General features: G+C 37.0%; 1 protein-coding gene across 2 annotated transcripts in view; it reads right to left on the reverse strand.

The window, feature by feature from the left end:
- LOC102806930 (uncharacterized) overlaps positions 1-15960 on the reverse strand; it is a 383414-nt gene that overhangs the window by 258549 nt on the left and 108905 nt on the right. The window lies entirely within an intron of this gene.

Genomic DNA, 15960 nt, shown 5'->3' on the forward strand with positions numbered 1-15960 from the left:
TGTACTGATATTACCATAAAAACTATCAGGTCTGTGCAGTGTCATATGACATCTATGTACCAAGTTTCATTGAAATGTGATGATTAGTACTTATATCAAATGCTGAAAATTAATTAATTATGCAAATTAGGTAATTAATATGTACTGATATTACCATAAAAACTATCAGGTCTGTGCAGTGTCATATGACATCTATGTACCAAGTTTCATTGAAATGTGATGATTAGTACTTGAGATATCAGTGGAAAAACCGAAAATTGACTAATCATTATGCAAATTAGGTAATTAGTATCCACAGATTATTACCAAAAACTAATCAAAACCTAGCATTAGTTCAAAGCATGTACGTACAAAGTTTCATCAAAATCCAATGAGTGGTTGTTTAGATATCAGTGGAACAATCATGGAACAGCTAAAAATCAACTAAATATCATGCAAATTAGGTAATTAATATGCACAGATTTTTACCAAAAACTAATCAAATTTGCGCATATGTTCAGAGCATCTATGTACCAAGTTTCATCAAAATCCAATGAGTGGTTCTTTAGATATCAGTGGAACAGTCATAGAACAGCTAAAAATCAACTAATTATCATGCAAATTAGGTAATTAACGAGCATGGATTTTTACCAAAACCTAATCAAATCTGCGCATTGGCCCAGAGCATCTATGCACCAAGTTTCATCAAAAACCAATGTATGGTTCTTGAGATAGCAGTGGAACAGTCTGACACACATACACACATACACACACTAACTGCAAAGACTCCCATTATGTGCTTCGCACATGGGAGTCAAACAGAGAACAACTTCCACTCAAGGTGGGCTTACCAAAATATAGAATAAAACAGAGAAAAACTTGCACTCAAGGTGGGTTACCAAAACATAGAATAAAACAGAAAACAACTTGCACTCAAGGTGGGTTACCAAAACATAGAATAAAACAGAAAACAACTTGCACTCAAGGTGGGTTACCAAAACATAGAATAAAACAGAGAAAAACTTGCACTCAAGGTGGGTTACCAAAACATAGAATAAAACAGAAAACAACTTGCACTCAAGGTGGGTTACCAAAACATAGAATAAAACAGAAAACAACTTGCACTCAAGGTGGGTTACCAAAACATAGAATAAAACAGAAAGCAACTTGCACTCAAGGTGGGCTTACCAAATCATAGAATAAATCAAAGAATGCTTAGAAAGAACTCCCGTGTGCTGAGAGTATTGAAGAAACATTAAAATTAATTCAAAATTACTTGTACATGAGATATTGATGGAAAAGCTGAAAACTAATTATGTAAATCAGGTAACTAATATGAACAGAACGGAACAAAAAAATTGTGAATTATTATGCTAATTAGAGAATTAATATTAATCAAAATTAATCAGGCCTGTCTATTGTCTTAGAGCATTTATGTACCAAATTTTATTCAAATGTGATGATCAGTAATTGAGATATCAGTGTTAATTAATTATGTTAATTAGGTGATTAATAAGCATAAATATTTACCAAAAACTAATTAGGTTTCTGCATAGTTCTATTTAAAAGTTTCATTAAAATCCAATTTGTGGTTCTTTATATATCAGTGTAACATTAAGCAAATTAGGTAATTAGTATCCAATTAAGGTAGCGAGACAATTATTTGTGTTGAAAATTACGATTTTCACATTTATTTATTAATTGATGAAATGCACTATACAATTTCATATGATAAAGTCAACATAACATAGAATGTCATGTAAGTTGGTTAAAATGTATATTTTCTGAAGGGAAGCAAGGCAGCCTCAGTAGTGTTTTCCAAAATCAACAACACAGGTTTAATCTGTGTGCCTATAAGTTTCAAAGATAAACTCAAGACAAAGCAACGCTAGGATGTGTTATCAGTAGCTATCTGACACACAATGAGTGTTTCCAAACATTCGAGTGGTTTGTCTCCGCCCTTGTTTGTTTCACAGATTAGTCATTTGCATATGAATGTGTCAGACACAAGGTCACACAGCCACTGAAAAAAATCATTGATTTTGGTGTTTTCATATGCCGAATTTATCCAATTATAGCTATCCCATTCCTTTATTTTTTGGGTTTCCAATAGCCTTACACATTTGGATGCCCCTACACATGGTAAAACAGACCTTGATGGAAAAACAAATTGATTGTGCCGATAAACAAGCTTGAAAATCTTTGCTGTTACTTCATGGACGTTTTCTAGGAGTTTATGTTTTTCAAAATACAAGGTCTTTAACAAAAAATAACGTATACTTATTGTCGTCGGATTAACACCAAATTTTCACAGCTTTAAGGTGACAATGAGAGGAACTTGAATGTGTCCAGACAAACTATTTCATCGATTATTTACCAAGGAGTTTTGGTTTGAGTTGGGGGCAATGTGACTAAAACAGTAATTGAAATTCAGCACACTATTTTTTAAAACCCGTTGCTTGAATAAAACTGACCAGACACATTCAATTTACCAGACTATTGAACAACTAGGAAAAGTGAAAAAAATACTTCTTATCGCCAGCATAAATGCGTAATTATTTTTTTTACAGAAAAAGTAATTTTTCACCTTTGATTGAGTAACGCGTCGTAGAATGCAGATACGGGCATGCAAAATACACTTGTGAAAAGCTTGAAGTCTGGCGATTCTAAAAATATATACTTTCCCGGGTCTATTTGTAGTCATTTAGTCACAATTTGAAGATGAAAACAAGTATGCAAATAATAGTCCCGCTACCTTAAAACTAATCAGGTGTCTGCATAATCCTAAAAGATCTATGTAGCAAGTCTCATTGAAATATGATTACTACTTGATATATCAAAAGCTGAAAATTAATTAATTATGCAAATTAGCTAATTAATATATACTGATATTACCCTAAAAACTATCAGGTCTGTGCAGTGTCCTATGACATCTATGTACCAAATTTCATTGAAATGTGATTACTACTTGACATACCAAAAGCTGAAAATTAATTAATTATGCAAATTAGGTAATTAATATGTACAAATATTACCCTAAAAACTATCAGGTCTGTGCAGTGTCCTATAACATCTATGTACCAAATTTCATTGAAATGTGATGATTACTACTTGAAATATCAAAAGCTGAAAATTAATTAATTATGCTAATTAGGTAATTAATATGTACTTGTATTACCCTAAAAACTATCAGGTCTGTGCAGTGTCCTATGACATCTATGTACCAAGTGTCATTGAAATGTGATGATTACTCCTTAAAATATCAAAAGCTGAAAATTAATTAATTATGCAAATTAGGTAATTAATATGTACTCATATTACCCTAAAAACTATCAGGTCTGTGCAGTGTCCTATGACATCTATGTACCAAGTGTCATTGAAATGTGATGATTACTACTTGAAATATCAAAAGCTGAAAATTAATTAATTATGCAAATTAGCTAATTAATATATACTGATATTACCTTAAAAACTATCAGGTTTGTGCAGTGTCCTATGACATCTATGTACCAAGTTTTATTGAAATGTGATGATTAGTACTTGAGATATCAGTGGAAAAGCCGAAAATTGATTAATCATTATGCAAATTAGGTAATTAATATTGCACAGATTTTTACCCAAAACTAATCAAATCTGCGCATTAGTTTGGAGCATCTGTGTGCCAAGTTTCATCAAAATCCAATGAGTGGTTCTTTAGATATCAGTGGAACAGCCATGAAACAGCTAAAAATCAGCTAATTATCATGCAAATTAGGTAATTAATATGCATGGATTTTTACCAAAACCTAATCAAATCTGCGCATTGGCCCAGAGCATCTATGCACCAAGTTTCATCAAAAACTGATGTATGGTTCTTGAGATATCAGTGGAACAGACGGACACACATACACACACACATATACTTGTATTACTATATGTTCCGAGGACTTCATTGGATTAACTTTTAATATAGTTGAATTAACTTTTAATATAGTTGCGATATGAGCTCGATTAAAACGCATTCCTATATAGGGTTGCGTTTTAATTGGAGTTTAATTAAACTCAATTACAATGCAATACAATGGAGAATTGCATTTTAATTAAGTTTAATTAAACAAGAGTTGAATATCCCGTGACTGAACATAGAAATGTTTGCGAAGCTTAGGTTTAGTATCGGGGTAAGGTATGGTACAATTATATTAATATTAATATAACCTGAACCATACCTTCCCCCGATACTAAACCTAAGCTACGCAAAACGTATTAATAATCGAATTAACTATTAATATAAATTATGTTTTCCGAGGACTATGAAAAAGGTCCTCGGAAGGTGTGTATGTCCTCGGAAGTAGCTATATATCTGTATTTTTGTCCTCGCAACATATAACAATCCAAGCACACACACACACACACACATACATACAGACACACTAACTGCAAAGACTCCCTTTTTGTGCTTCGCACACGGGAGTCAAACAGAAACAACTTGCACTCAAGGTGGGCTTACCAAAACATAGAATAAAACAGAGAACAACTTGCACTCAAGGTGGGCTTACCAAAACATAGAATAAAACAGAAAACAACTTCCACTCAAGGTGGGTTACCAAAACATAGAATAAAGCAGAGAACAACTTCCACTCAAGGTGGGTTACCAAAACATAGAATAAAACAGAGAACAACATGCACTCAAGGTGGGCTTACCAAATTATAGAATAAAACAGAAAACAACTTCCACTCAAGGTGGGTTACCAAAACATAGAATAAAACAGAGAACAACTTGCACTCAAGGTGGGCTTACCAAAACATAGAATAAAACAGAAAACAACTTCCACTCAAGGTGGGTTACCAAAACATAGAATAAAGCAGAGAACAACTTCCACTCAAGGTGGGTTACCAAAACATAGAATAAAACAGAGAACAACTTCCACTCAAGGTGGGCTTACCAAAACATAGAATAAAACAGAAAACAACTTCCACTCAAGGTGGGTTACCAAAACATAGAATAAAACAGAGAACAACATGCACTCAAGGTGGGCTTACCAAAACATAGATTAATACAGGAAACAACTTCCACTCAAGGTGGGTTACCAAAACATAGAATAAAACAGAAAACAACTTCCACTCAAGGTGGGTTACCAAAACATAGAATAAAACAGAGAACAACTTCCACTCAAGGTGGGCTTACCAAAACATAGAATAAAACAGAAAACAACTTCCACTCAAGGTGGGTTACCAAAACATAGAATAAAACAGAAAACAACTTCCACTCAAGGTGGGTTACCAAAACAGAATAAAACAGAAAACAACTTCCACTCAAAGTGGGTTACCAAAACATAGAATAAAACAGAGAACAACTTGCACTCAAGGTGGGTTACCAAAACATAGAATAAAACAGAAAACAACTTCCACTCAAGGTGGGTTACCAAAACATAGAATAAAACAGAGAACAACTTCCACTCAAGATGGGCTTACCAAAACATAGAATAAAACAGAAAACAACTTCCACTCAAGGTGGGTTACCAAAACATAGAATAAAACAGAGAACAACTTGCACTCAAGGTGGGTTACCAAAACATAGAATAAATCAAAGAAAGCTTAGAAAGAACTCCCGTTTGCTGAGAGTTTTGGAGACACATTAAAAATTAATTCAAAATTACTTATACTTGAGATATTGATGGAATAGCTGAAAACTAATTATGCAAATAAGGTAACTAATATGAACAGATTTAAGTGTAAAACTAATAAGGTCTGCACAATGTACCAAGTTTCATTGAAATGTGATTAGAACCCAAAAAATATTAATTATTATGCTAATTAGAGAATTAATATGAACAGATTTTAACTCAAAATTAATCAGACTGTCTATTGTCCTAGAGCATTTATGTACCAAGTTTTATTCAAATGTGATGATCATATCAGTATTAATTAATTAATTATGTTAATTAGGTGATTAAGAAGCATAAATATTTACCAAAAACTAATATGGTGCATAGTCTTAGGTTCATTGAAATGTGATGGGTACTCTTTAAAAGTTTCAATGAAATCCAATGAGTGGTTTTTAGACATCATAGAACAGCAAAAAATTAACTACTTATGCAAATTAGGTAATTAATAGGCACAATTTTTTAACCCAAAATTAATCAGGTCTCTGCATAGTCCTAGAATATCTATGTCGCAAGTCTCATTGAAATGTGATGATTAGTACTTGAGATATCAGGTGAAAAGCTGAAAATTAACTAATTATGCTAATAAGGTGATTAATATGCACAAATATTTACCCAAAAACTAATTAGGTCTCTGCACAGTCCTCAAGTAACTATGTACCAAGCTTCATTGAAACGTGATCATTACTACTCGAAATATCAAAAGCTGAAAATTAATTAATTATGCAAATTAGGTAATTAATATGTACTGATATTACCCTCAAAACTATCAGGTATGTGCAGTGTCATATGACACCTATGTACCAAGTTTTATTGAAATGTTATGATTAGTACTTGAAATATCAGTGGAAAAGCCGAAAATTGATTAATCATTATGTAAATTAGGTAATTAATAATATTAACAGATTTTTACCCAAAACTAATCAAATCTGCACATTAGTTCAGAGCATCCATGTGCCAAGTTTCATTGAAATCCAATGAGTGGTTCTTCAAAAATCAGTGGAACAGTCTTGGAACAGCTTAAGAGCACATGTCTGAGAGAATCAGGCAGGGGGTGGAACATGGGGGTCGGCAAATTTCTTTCATATTTTGAGGTTTTAATAGATTTAGTTTTAAACTAATAAAAACGGCATTAGAATTTTCTAATCATAATTATCTTCATAATTATCCCGACCCCTTAAAAATGGCCTTTTGGGGTACCGCTAAAATTGGCAAATTTCAAATTTCGTACTGTTTTCATCCCGAATTTAAGTGTATTGAATCTTGTCCAAAACATTTGAAATTGATAGGTTGGCTTCTTCAAGCCTTTCCCTTTCAGGCTATATAGTTCATTATTTGCACAAATGATTGGATCATTCCATTCTTTCAGTAGGGGTGACGCAATTTTGCTGACTTTAAAGAAATTGGAAAATAGCCCTTTTGGGGCTATTTTTGAAGTGCTATAAAAAAAATGGCCCAAATTTTGTTGAGCTGATTTTTGTGTGGGATATAGGGGCAACGCAGGTTAGGTCATTCCAGGTTTCAAATCCGTAGAGTATCTTTTTTTTTTGCTCTCAGCCTCTTAAAGTAGGTAATTTTTTTTCAAAATTGTGAAAAAGTGCAATTTTCAGCTGATATGTATTTCTTGTCTACTGTAAAATGACTAATTTTCACTGGGTTTAAATTTCACTGATTTACCATTTTAGACATATTCAGTGGGTTTTAAATTCACGGTTTCGTCATTTAGATAATGTGTTCTATGCTAAATTTTACATATTCACTGTGTTTTAATTTAGCGCATTTTTCCAGTCAGCGAAATAAGCTAAATTAAAACCCAGTGAATAATTACCCCCTTTACAGTATTATGAATATTCTACTGAAATGCATCCACCATTGTGGAAGACTGACCGATTCTATCAAATATTATATTATTAGGCCTATGTTATTCCTTATTTTATTTCATGTATTGAATCATATCTGCAACAAGAACGATGATCCTAACCATTGTTCGTGTATAGATAAAATGGGTGTGACTAAAGTGTAACTCCTAATTCATTTTTATTTTGTTACTGTAAATCACCGAGATGCAACCAAAGAGAGGGAGAGAGAGAGACACACACACACACATAGAAACAGAGGCAGAAACAGAGTAGGAGAGAGAGTGAGAGAGACAGAGACAGAAACTGAGAGAGAGAAAGAGAGATCCATGTATTTCATATAATGACTCTGCATTGTCTTCTGGAGTACACTGCATTGCAACATGTATTTCTTTATCACGGCAATGAACAATATATGGGCTGCACATGCTCACAGATACCACACAGGCATCACAGGTCAGCTGAACTTGAGAGACCTGACCATGACCTGACTATTGGTCAAAAGAGGCTGCCATCCATGATTAGTGTATCAAAGTGGTACAACTTCATATAGCTCCATTACATTATACCTAGCTGCTCCTGGTATCTAGCTTTTTTGACACCTTGCTTGTTAAGAGGTATATTCATTCATATGTTTCTTTTTCTTTTTATTTAAATAATATACATTGAATTTTTAGTTTGTCAGTTATTCATGTATCAAAATCATTTTCTGAATTATATAATGAACTATGAACCCATATGAGCTGAAGAGAAAGTTTAGATTCTGTCTATATTTGTCAATGACTTCTTTAAGTCAGTTCTTGCAAGAACTCATTCCTGGCTTAAGCAAGTACAAAATTTACCTTGCACGAAAACATGCATTTGAGGTGGAAGTGGAAAGCCTCCACCCAAAGTAACAATCCAACAAAGTCTATTGAATACAGTAAAGGTAGACCATTTCATTGATATCTACATCCCATTACCTTCAAGATGTTGCCTTCGGAACACGATATTTGAAACTGGATGATGGAACAAGAATTAGAATTCCAAATGCTATCAGAACTGTTATTCCGAGTAGAATCATAAAGCAATATCAAAGCTTTAGCTCGTCCAGTAACGGGTACTATGAGTATGTTCAGCAAGCCAACAGAAATCTCTCCAAGGATTAGATTATTATCTGACAAAAGGTGGCCGTGCATTTGATACTCTAGATGACATGCTGACCAGCCTTCGGGATAATGGATGTGATGATGAGTTTTGTCGTCAGACTGGACACGATTCAAAATCTTCAAAACTGTATTTGAAGTCTGACTTCAAGACACATGTTAGCATTGCCGATGGATGTTCTTATCATTGTCTCAGATATGCTCTTAGTGACCACAAGTCTGATACATTCTCCTCAGAATGCAGCCATAACCACACACCTAATTGTGAGCGATGTACTACACAGTATCAGGAACAATATCCAGAGTTCTTCTCTATCTCCTCAAGAAAAGGAACGCATGTTGTTTGAGTTTGACATTGATGCCTGGAAAGCGCACATTGCACGAACATCAAATCAGGAGTGCGCCAAAAATGACGTGCTGAACAATCTAAATGATTCCAGTATTCTCTTGGTCATGGATTGGGCGATGAAGTTTCTTCCTTTGCAGTTTCGTGAGCAAATGGCTGACTTCTTTGGCAAGAGAGGAAGAAGCTGGCATGTGTCTTGTGTCATTTTGAAAGAAAATGGCAAAAAAGTGGAGTGTTTTGTACAGAATTGGTTTGCTGTAGCATCGATTGTTGAACATGTCCTTTCCACGGTCAAGCAACTGAACCCAAAGATTGTCAATGCCTTCCTCAAGAGTGACAACTCAGGTTGCTACCACAATGGGCGGCTTCTATTCGCTCTCACTGGCATTGGCAACAGAACAGGTATAATCGTGAAGAGATACGATTTATCTTATCCCAAGTCTGGCAAGGATATCTGTGACAGAAAGATTGCTCCAATGAAAGCACATATTAGGCACTATGTCAATGAAAAGAATGTCGTAGTGACTGCTGAATACATAAAAAAGGCTTTGGATTCCCACGGAGGTACCAAGGGTTGTAGGGTAGCAGTTGCTGAGGTAAACTTGGTCAGAGAAAACAACTGGCAAGTTAATTGCAAATCGTCAATACAACTAGGGACCTACTGACATAACTATTCTTTCTCTCTCTGAAGTGACATCCCAGCAGAAAGGAACACTCAGATATTCCACTCCAGAGACTTCACATGTCCAGCAAGTATTTTCCTGTGAAGAGGAAGGATGCATACATTCATTCACATCTTTCAAAAACCATATGGACACCGAGGAACACCAACGAGAAGTGCCAAAAGAACAATGTATGATGCCATCAGGGAAAAGTGGGCAGCTAAGGTGTCACCTTTCAAAAGGAAAACTAATGCCAACAATCGATTCTAGTCGTGAAGAGATCGCTGCAGTGAAGGTTGCTGAAAAGGGCTGTGCTTTGAAAGGACTGAAAAAACACCAGAAAGTAACTCAAGGTGTAAGATCCTATCTAATTGAGAAGTTTAACAAAACAGGCCGTAAAGCTGATCCAGCTCAAGTCTCCAAAGAAATGCGGTTCCTGAAGAGGGATGATGGAGATCTGATGTTCACTTCATCAGAGTGGAAAACAACCAGACAAATAGAAAGTTATTTTAGCAGGCTTGCAGCTAAGCAGAAGCAGGCTAAATGAAGAAGTCACCTGCCTGTTGCTGACCCAATGCAGAGTAACCAGAAGCCTGATGACAGCAAGGACGACGATGACAAGTATGATGCTGATAGCGAACGTGTTGATATGCATGATCTTGTCTTCCAAGAACTGGGGTTGCAACATCCAATTATGTTCAGAGGAATAAACTTATGTCATCTCTATGAAAATCGCACGCTGGAGAAATCACTCAAATTGAAAGACTCAAAAGATATATGTGAACAATTCAAAATAAAGGATGCATGACCATTGTCTAGAAGACTTAGCTTTTTGAAGCCACTGGAAGAGTACATACAGCAGTGTACTTGCGCTACTACGTAAACTGAAAGAAACATTGTACTCCGTAAACTGAATGAAACACTTGCAATGTAGATGATGAAACTTCTTCCATCATTGCTAAAATGATTTGATAGTATTCAGGTATAAATATGCTAGGCCTAACAATGGCTTGCAATGGTTTCACTCATTCATTACTCCGTCGAGGGAAAATCTTGGAACTTAATTAGGTTCTGCTTTTCATACGTGTGTATTAACTATAGTTAACTATCAGTCGTCTTGTACATACATTGATCTTTCCAATCTACCTGGGTTAGTTTGCAAAATCCATTAAGCACATTTTTGACATTTCAAGTTAAGAACACTCTCGTATGGCACCAAATGATACACTTTATATAAAAATATAATTATTGTTCACAATTTAATAAAAGTGTATTTTTGAAATGTTAAAACAGGGAACAAAATACTTACTAAATTAATTACCTTTTTTGATTACTAATTGCAAATATCTTAGCTTAGCAAAGGCAACTTATTTTTTTTAAACAAGGAGCAAAACAAACATAAATAATTTTCTCAGGAGTTGCTTTTACCTCATGCAAAAATTGAATTTGGGGGTTATGTCTTTTGGCCTACCTCCCCAATTTTGTTTCAGGGGGGGGGGGCAAACCCCTATCAATCTGCCTCTGAAATCCAAACTGATTTTAATGTACATATTTGCGCCTGCCAGTTGAGAACATAAAGGAAATGACATAAAAATTGACAGGAATTTATTGTAATCATTATTATTCTTAAAACTTCATGGTGCCATTTGTTGTGTATTTTCGTGATATGTGTGACCCTAAAGGTTTATTCTCAGACCTGTAATGTTTTTATAAAGTCCATGTACCAATGGATTACTATTTAAGTTATTTTTTATCATTATATGCCTTCCTTATCATATTCCCGTTTTGTGTTGTACAAGTAATCTATGACTCGTATGTATGATTTAGATGTACATTATCACATAGGGGCAGACCATTTTTCGATATAGGGGTGTAAACAGATGGAAATCCCTGAAATTATATTTGCCAGAATTTCTTAAGGACATCCTCTTGGTGTAAGGTGTTTTTTTCAAATGCCTATGTTTGGTTTACTGCACATAATTATAATTCATTGGCACCATGTACAAGATTCAATAATTTCATGTTTCCTTGAAAAGGTTGAATTTTAAGCAGCTCCTGACAAAAGAGCTGAAGACACTCCACGGATTTGAAACTTGTAATGGGTTGACCTATGTTTGGTTCACATTCTATGAAAAAATCAGCCTGAAAAAAGTTAGGCCATTTTTTTTATACAGCTTTGAATATTGCCAAAATTTTGCTTATTTCCGCTTCTTGAAAAATGCAAATAATTGCAACACCCCTATAGCAAAAATGGAAGCTTTCCATGCTTTGTTTTAAAATTTGTTTACATGAATGTAAAGAAGAAGGGTTAGATTTTAAGCCCTGGAAATTTCATTTGAATCCCAAACTCTTAAATTACTTTATGAGGGTCATGAAAATGACCATAAATTGAAAGATGCGAGGTTTTGAAGATACCCAAAAAGGGTCTATTTTAGGGGGGTGAGATAACTATGAAGATAATTATGATCAGAAATTTTTAACCTTATTTTCGTAGTAAGGACCCTTGATGTACTTAAACCTCAGAATATAAAAGAAATCCGCCGACCCCCATCTTCCGACTTTTTTCAAATCTGCCTGATTCTCTCAGGCAGTGGCTTTTAAAATCAGTTAATTATCATGCAAATTAGGTAATTAATATTCATAGATTTTTACCAAAACCTAATCAACTCTGCGCATTATCCCAGAGCATCTATGTACCAAGTTTCACCAAAATTTGATTAGTGGTTCTTGAGATAACGGTGGAACAAAAAAAGTGACATACATACATACAGACAGGGTAACTGCAAAGACTCCCTTTTGTGCTTGGCACACGGGAGTCAAACAGAGAACAACTTGCGCTCAAGGTGGGCTTACCAAAACATAGAATAAAACAGAGAACAACTTCCACTCCAGGTGGGTTACCAAAACATAGAATAAAACAGAGAACAACTTGCACTCAAGGTGGGTTACCAAAACATAGATTAAAACAGAGAACAACTTGCACTCAAGGTGGGCTTACCAAAACATAGAATAAAACAGAGAACAACTTGCACTCAAGGTGGGCTTACCAAAACATAGAATAAAACAGAGAACAACTTCCACTCAAGGTGGGTCACCAAAACATAGAATAAAACAGAGAACAACTTGCACTCAAGGTGGGCTTACCAAAACATAGAATAAAACAGAGAACAACTTGCACTCAAGGTGGGCTTACCAAAACATAGAATAAAACAGAGAACAACTTGCACTCAAGGTGGGCTTACCAAAACATAGAATAAAACAGAGAACAACTTCCACTCAAGGTGGGTCACCAAAACATAGAATAAACAGAAAACAACTTCCACTCAAGGTGGGCTTACCAAAACATAGAATAAAACAGAAAACAACTTCCACTCAAGGTGGGCATTACAATCCATGGGCTGCAGGGGTCTACCATACACACACTAATACAGTCCATGGGCTGCAGGGACATACCATGCACACACTATTACAGTCCATGGGCTGTAGGGGTCTACCATGCACACACTATTACAGTCCATGGGCTGCAGGGGCCCACCATGCACACACTATTACAGTCCATGGGCTGCAGGGGTCTACCATGCACACACTATTATAGTCCATGGGCTGCAGGGGTATACAATGCACACACTATTATAGTCCATGGGCTGCAGGGACCTACCATGCACACGCTATTACAGTCCATGGGCTGCAGGGGTCTACCATGCACACACTATTACAGTCCATGGGCTGCAGGGATCTACCATGCACATACTATTATAGTCCATGGGCTGCAGGGGTCTACAATGCACACACTATTACAGTCCATGGGCTGCAGGGACCTACCATGCACACACTATTGCAGTCCATGGGCTGCAGGGGTCTACCATGCACACATTATTACAGTCCATGGGCTTCAGGGGTCTACCATGCACACACTATTACAGTCCATGGGCTGCATGGGTCTACAATGCACACACTATTATAGTTCATGGGCTGCAGGGGTCTACAATGCACACACTATTATAGTTCATGGGCTGCAGGGGTCGACCATGCACACGCTATTACAGTCCATGGGCTGCAAGGGTCTACAATGCACACACTATTATAGTCCATGGGCTGCAGGGACCTACCATGCACACCCTATTATAGTCCATGGGCTGCAGGGGTCTACCATGCACACACTATTACATTCCATGGGCTGCAGGGGTCTACCATGCACACACTATTACATTCCATGGGCTGCAGGGGTCTACCATGCACACACTATTATAGTTCATGGGCTGCAGGGGTCTACAATGCACACACTATTATAGTCCATGGGCTGCAGGGGTCTACAATGCACACACTATTATAGTCCATCGGCTGCAGGGGTCTACCATGCACACACTATTACAGTCCATGGGCTGCAGGGGTCTACAATGCACACACTATTACAGTCCATGGGCTGCAGGGGTCTACCATGCACACATTATTACAGTCCATGGGCTGCAGGGGTCTACAATGCACACACTATTATAGTCCATGGGCTGCAGGAATCAACCATGCACACACTATTATAGTCCATGGGCTGCAGGGGTCGACCATGCACACACTATTATAGTCCATGGGCTGCAGGGGTCGACCTTGCACACACTATTATAGTTCATGGGCTGCAGGGGTCTACAATGCACACACTATTATATTTCATGGGCTGCAGGGGTCTATAATGCACACACTATTATAGTTCATGGGCTGCAGGGGTCTACAATGCACACACTATTACAGTTCATGGGCTGCAGGGGTCTACCATGCACACACTATTATAGTCCATGGGCTGCAGGGGCCTACCATGCACACACTATTACAGTCCATGGGCTGCAGAGGTCTACAATGCACACACTATTACAGTCCATGGGCTGCAGGGGTCGACCATGCACACACTATTATAGTCCATGGGCTGCAGGGGTCTACAATGCACACACTATTACACTCCATGGGCTGCAGGGGTCTACCATGCACACACTATTACAGTCCATGGGCTGCAGGGGTCGACCATGCACACTATTACAGTCCATGGGCTGCAGGGGTCTACAATGCACACACTATTATAGTCCATGGGCTGCAGGAATCAACCATGCACACACTATTATAGTCCATGGGCTGCAGGGGTCGACCATGCACACACTATTATAGTCCATGGGCTGCAGGGGTCGACCTTGCACACACTATTATAGTTCATGGGCTGCAGGGGTCTACAATGCACACACTATTATATTTCATGGGCTGCAGGGGTCTATAATGCACACACTATTATAGTTCATGGGCTGCAGGGGTCTACAATGCACACACTATTACAGTTCATGGGCTGCAGGGGTCTACCATGCACACACTATTATAGTCCATGGGCTGCAGGGGCCTACCATGCACACACTATTACAGTCCATGGGCTGCAGGGGTCTACAATGCACACACTACAGACAGCTGAAAACTGATTTTGCACTTGAAAAATACCTTGAAATTATTAAAAACCCCATCCACAGATCATCTATGACTAAACTGAGGATAAGTGCCCACATACTTCAGATTGAAGTTGGGCGATATCACAACATAGATATCTCAAATAGAACATGCCCTGTCTGTGACTCCAATGAAATTGAAGATGAAGAACACTTTCTCTTCAATTGTAACCTGTACAAATTTGAAAGAGATGCTTTGTTTGAAAACGTAAACTTATCCGGTAATCTGAAAGCACTTCTCAATAACAAAAATTCTGAAACCGTCCAAGCAATTGCCAAGTTTATCAGCGACTGTTTCACTAAAAGAGAGAATTTCATGAAAAGCAATTTACCAGCTGCCTCAAAATAACACCAACAAATATTTATATAATAATATTTTCACAGTATTACTATTTATTTCTTTTTTATTATTATTATTACTTATGTATTTTATTGTTCCTTATATCCTTATTGTATTCTAATCTAGATCCCAGAGGGGATACGATATCAATAAAGGTTGTTGCATACACTATTATAGTTCATGGGCTGCAGGGGTCTACAATGCACACACTATTATAGTTCATGGGCTGCAGGGGTCTACAATGCACACACTATTACAGTCCATGGGCTGCAGGGGTCTACCATGCACACACTATTACAGTCCATGGGCTGCAGGGTTCTACCATGCACACATTATTACAGCCCATGGGTTGCAGGGGTCTACAATGCACACACTATTATAGTCCATGGGCTGCAGGGACCTACCATGCACACACTATTACAGTCCATGGGCTGCATGCAGGGTTCTACAATGCACACACTATTACAGTCCATGGGCTGCAGGGGTCTACAATGCACACACTATTACAGTCCATGG

This window comes from Saccoglossus kowalevskii, chromosome 1 (assembly GCF_978046115.1).
Source record: "Saccoglossus kowalevskii chromosome 1, keSacKowa6.1, whole genome shotgun sequence".
Classification (NCBI taxonomy): domain Eukaryota; kingdom Metazoa; phylum Hemichordata; class Enteropneusta; family Harrimaniidae; genus Saccoglossus; species Saccoglossus kowalevskii.